A 6,100-nucleotide genomic window follows, 5' to 3' on the forward strand; every position below is an offset into this window, starting at 1 on the left:
ATGTATTTATTTCATTATATTGCAAAGGGTATAAAATAAAAGTATATGTGAAAAAGTTATACATTAAATAACTTTACATCGCTTTCATTTATATGCTGTATAAGCTGTAAAAATCTATATTTATATAAGAGAAACCTCTAAGAACGGCCACCTTCTAACAGTAGACAATTTTCACATGCTTTTTAACACAAATTCAGATAATACAACTTTTAAACAACGGCCATTATTCTTGTACCCGTCACTGACTGTTATTCAGAGGTTTGACTGCGCGTATTTTAATAGAACTTTACTTTAAAAATTGTTTTATTATAAAGAATAAAATACGCCAAGTTTCTTTATAATTAATATACAGGAGACCGGTTGTAACTACCTCATTGTAAGTTAGAAGATTATCGTTACTTAAAATAAAATTTAGTACTATAAATTGAGGTTGACTATGAAATAAAGTAAACACAGGAAACATGAACAATTGATTTTCCGGAATACTCCGACAGATGGCGTGCGAAGATTTTCTACCTGAAGTTTGAAGATCCATATCAGCGTTCAGTGTTTGTAGTGTATGGCACTGGCATGTTTCTGCATTGCTACATTGGAAACTTCGCTCAAAAATAACAGCTGTATTTTAAATTTATTATATGTAAGTAGCGTAATTGTACTTTCTACAGTAATATACTGTTATAAACCTTACACGATACAGTTTTAAATAGTATTTATTATTTCCAGAGAGTTATGAGTGTTTCTCTGGTTAGCAACGCGGCCATTAACTTGAAAATACTTCGATTAGCCAGCTGATTTAGGCTGATGATAATAGTGAAGATAAGACATTATGTAACTGTCGTCAAGTTTTATATGATAAATAACATACCAATTATGATTCATACTGATCAGGAGTTAGCAGGGTGCTCAATTTTTGTTACGCCATCCTGAAATTCGTCTCGGTAAGGCACAGAACAATTACGTATTACGTGGAATAAATAAATACTTTAAGTAGTGGACAAGAATAAGTCCTCTCAGAATATTAATATGGATGAGAAACGATGTAAACTNTCTACATGTGGAGCATTGTTGATACTAAATTTTGAAGATTATAAGTAAAGGGAACAATAGAGGCGTGCCATATGCCATATGTAGAGCGAGTCAGAAGAAGTAATAAAAATTTAAATTAGACACCAACGAGCCACGGATGATTTTAAATGCAGTATATATAATTTATATTTATATAAGGTGGACATCGTAGAAAAAGAATCAATAATAACAACATGGTGTTAAGGCGTTAAATACTGTTAATAAATTAAGCATATATAAACATTGGACTAGCGATTACACTCGATACCACCTATAATTGAATCTTTCTTACACTTACTTCTAGTATGGTTTCTATACAATTTTAACAATATAATTTTTGTAATATAACATACAGGATAACCTAAAAGGTAATTAATTCCAAATATTTCTCAAGACTGTTTTAAGGTATGTGCAGTTTTCGTTTGACAACATTAAACAGGGTGTTCCGATCGAAAGTACCCAATTTTATTTGGCTATAAAGAAATTAAATGTGAAAGATATTAATTAAGCAAAGGTTGCGTACGACAGGAAAACTTATCAGATTAGACTAGAAAATAATCACCTTCCTAGGGACTCCAGCTTTCAGTGTACGATTTCCTGCTACGTACTGTACGCTGCAGCCAGTTATTACTACTTTTTTCTAAAAGCCAATTAGATTGTAAATGCGAAGATCTACAGAAAATATTTTATGTCAAGTACTGGTTAATTACAGTAGTTTGTGTATCAGCGAGTGACAATAAAGATATTTCTTATTCATAGAGCTAAAACTGGCGGAGAGTTACAATAGTGTGTGGGGTAATAATCAATAACATCGTTACGTAGTAACCAGGATTTGTAGAATCGATTCATAGAAGCGACAACATCGTTTGACTTTTTTTGCATGCCAAGGGGAATGCCTTCCGGATAAACTTTGTGTAGGAAGTTCGACCATATTCAGCTGTTAGACAGATGAAAAAATCCGGAAGTATCCAGGTGGCGAGCTCGCTGTCACGCACTAACCAGCGACCGTTGTTCAATGGTATTATGGCTTCTTTCCATTTATGGCTGTTTCTGCCCCGCGTTGACCTTATTTTCCAAACCCTTCGCGGGTTCGACCAACCCGACAATGGGGACAAAAGACTAATCGCTGGATTAATGAGGGACCTGCTGTGTATAAGCGAAAATTATCAACCGTGAATATTTTCTGGAGTTCTTCCCGTGGATTGGAAATCGAAGGAGTACAACTGGAATCCACGTGTCAGCCTAGTGTTCTCCTCAACACAAGGCTGACACGTTTGTTAAAGATATAAGTATGGTTAATAAATGACAGGAATGAGGGTATGTTTGTGACTCCGCCATCTCTTTTCTAACCCGTATATTTTGAATTATTTTAAATATATTATAGATTTAACTTAATAGTATCGAATGATCTACAGTTACTTTACAATGTGCTGTAAAATAAACATAAAATATTTAAATCAAAGTTTTTAATAAAATACAATTGTTACTTAAACAAAAGCACACCTGCAGACTCTGATCGCGATTTATCTATGAATAAGATCTATGTACTCTCATATTATAAGTGCCCGTTTTCTTTATCCTTTTTTCATCTTTAGCTTACACAGTTCCTTTTCCATTTTCTTTTGTCCTTAAATTTGTTTTCCCTCTATTCTTCATGAGCGACGATGTCAAACTCCGGTGTCACCGGTTCGACTCTTACATTATTTGTTTTCCCGTTTTAGTTTATTAAAATATACTTTTCTTTTAATTATGAACTATTTCCGGGGCCTCACAATTATTATAATTTTTAAGCTGAATAAATGCATAGGAAACGTTTAAAACTATAAAAAGTCTATCTCTTGTTTCTAAATTCACTTTATTCGGCACCTGTATACAGAATATTCATTGGCCATTCTCAATTTTGCCTTATAAAAATATCTTAGTCTGAGATGATGTTGAATTATTAAACATGTTAAAAGGTAACGTGATTTTCTAAAAGATGTGTATCGTGTACATGAAAATTTAATGGGGCCAAAAGATTTTAATCTATTAACGAAAATATTATTGTAGTATTTATGCCGATACATCTTCGAAAATCAGAATCGCTTGTTTCGCAAATTATAAGGCAACATGACACATGGGCTACCTGCCGAGGGGATGACACCAGAAAGGACTTTCAATGGAAAACTGACCTTATTTTAGGCGTTATTAATCTGAAGAAAGCGCGAAAAACTCAACGTGATCGGCTGGACTGCCCTCTCCTGTGAGGTCAAGATAGCAACCTACCTCTCTGGAGTATTCGGGATCGAATTTTCCGGGGGTAATCTGACCGGATATGTCGGGTCCCGTCCCTCACCACCCGGTCGCCGTAGTGTGGGCCTGGCCGAACCAAAATAAGCTTGTTAAAAGAACCGCTTGGTGCACACAGAGAAAAAAGATTTTAAAAAATGATTAACTACTTGGTATGCAGCAGTTTTATCTTTTCAGACACGAATCAACCGAAGTTTTGAATCCTTCTCCAAGGATTTTCTACGGGAAACTGGCTGGTATTTTGAAACTCGACAGGATTATTTCTACATGTGAGGCATTGTTGCTATTAAATTTTGAAGATTATAAGTAAAAAGAACAATAGAGGCGTGCCATATGCCATATCTAGACCGAGTCAGAAGTAATAAAAATTTAAATTAGACAGCAACGAGCCACGGATTATTTTAAATGCAGTATATAAAATTTCAATTTATATAACGATAATAAAACATATCGGATACTTATAGTTACTTTATATAATTCTGACGAATTATATAAAGTAATAAACCCTGTTATTTACTGCACTTTTGAAAAGTTATATGAGATCTTGTATAAACATTGACAAACGTCTTGAGTATCTTGTATGTAAATACAAGCAGATGAGCCCGGTGTTTGTTGTTCAAAATTAATGACAGCAAAGATCAAAATGATAAGATTATAGCCGATCTCACTCGTTTTCACCGGTGTAAGAATTAGGTTCACCCTATTCAATCGATTCAAACTATTCCAATCTAATAACACCTTAGTTATTATTGGAAATTGAAACAAATTTTATTATTTATAATTAGAAATATAGAAATTTTCATTCCCGAAATAAGCTCGTTTCAAATTGAATTGATATTGATCGATTGCATTGCGATCGTAAAATTCTGCGCATCGCATCGATGAGTAAACGATTTCGCTTATTTGCGTTCTGATATAAGCGAATACACGTGGAAGGAGAAGTGAAAATCGTTATAACAGCATTAGAGCAGTAGAATTGTTATAGAGTAATAAGCTCCATTATGATATTAAATAAGCTTAGGTGCAATATGGCCGAGAATTGTATTTACTGTATGCTTTATCCCATATTCTCTATCTCTATCATTTTTGGCGATATTTTTTACAAACGCTGCGATTGTCGCCAGTTGAACGCCAAACAATCAAAAATAATCGAATTTTACAGGAAATGCATTCTGATAAATTTGGTTACTACAACAACTGTATTTGTCCTTCAGAATATTGCAACTAAAGACAATGTTGTTTTCTGTAGTCCTATCGAGAGATATAGCGGTAGAGAAATGCATCCTTTTCTGAAAATGGCCTTTTATTTCATTAATATCGGCTGCATTTTTTGCATACACATCGCTAAGAACAAAATAAGCTTTGACATGAAAGTATCGAGTTACCCAGGCGAGAAGGAAAAATTGTTTCGGTATCAATTGGTAATGTTAGTATTTTTCGGTGTTTCTTATCTGGTAATTTTCATTTCTATCGCTTTGATGTCCTCGTTTGTTTTCTTTCCGGTAATAGAGAAGGATTCCAGTTCTTTTCGAGCACTTTTTTGCTCTCTTTCGTTTACTATAGTTAGTTCTTACACAACGGCATTTTATCTATGGATAATATCGGCAGGGTTATTATTAGCGCTTATGATACTGGAGCGATTTAAAGAGTTATCCAAACAATTACAATTAACCAGAAATAGATGCGCAAAGTACGATGTGGACGAAATCATCTGGAAGCACGCAGAGATTTATGATCTTATAAATCAGATGAATAATAAATGGAAGGAGCTCTATTTCGTTATATTCGGCACAACAGTTTATATTTTAGCTTTTCTTATCTACAATGCAATTTTCGGCGAATTGGATATAATTTTTCGGCTATTGTTGTATCTCGCCACTATTTTTTGCGTTTTTCTGGAATTGTTGTTCTCTTTTGCCGTTTCCCGTATTTCGGCATTCGTAAGTTCTGTTGGGCGGAAAAAAAATTTTTATCAATTTTATATCTTTAATGACATTTTTTAATTTTATATATTTAGGCTTATGATTCTTTTCAAGAAATAAGAATTTTCGCTTCCGCTCGTTTGGCGGTAGAAGACAAAATAAAAGTAAGTTTTATTTGTAATTATTGAAAATACGTTGCACTGTACTTGTATAATCGTATTTCTTTTAATTATTAAAATTTGTATTTATTTAGTTGTTGGATTTCATGAAAAAATTTCGAGATAACGAACTGGGATTTAGTTGTGGTGGCTTTTTCGTTGTATCCAAGGGATGTCCCGTAAAGGTACTTAGACGTTTGTTAAATATAAGAAAAATATATAGAGTATAAATTCGAGTACTGTAGCCATTAATTTACAGCTGCGAAGATTTTAAAACGTCAAAAAATAGGAAAAATTTAATTGTAATTTTTATTGTTAATAGGTGTACAATTCGCTCTTCTCTGCCTTAAACATTCTGTTGCAAGTTCGGGACATTTTGAAAGGTGAAGATAACAAGTGTATTTCTTTCGCCGCACACGTTTTTCATTTATCTCAAAATTCCACTTTGTTGCAAAAATGAACTTTAATAATTCAGAAGGACTTTCTATAAGAAATTGGCCCCGCTTTAGTTGTTAGACACGTAAAGAAAACCAACGTGGTTAGTCGTTGGTCGAGCGCGAACTCGCAAGCGCTATTCAGAGGTTTTGATCATTCAAGTATTGATGGACACTATTAGAGCCAGGTTTAGATTTATGTCCAACTCTAAAACATACAAGATCCCTTTTT

This window comes from Centruroides sculpturatus, unplaced genomic scaffold (genome assembly GCF_000671375.1).
Source record: "Centruroides sculpturatus isolate CEXI.00-Female unplaced genomic scaffold, Cexi_2.0 scaffold1826, whole genome shotgun sequence".
In the NCBI taxonomy this organism is placed as follows: Eukaryota; Metazoa; Arthropoda; class Arachnida; order Scorpiones; family Buthidae; genus Centruroides; species Centruroides sculpturatus.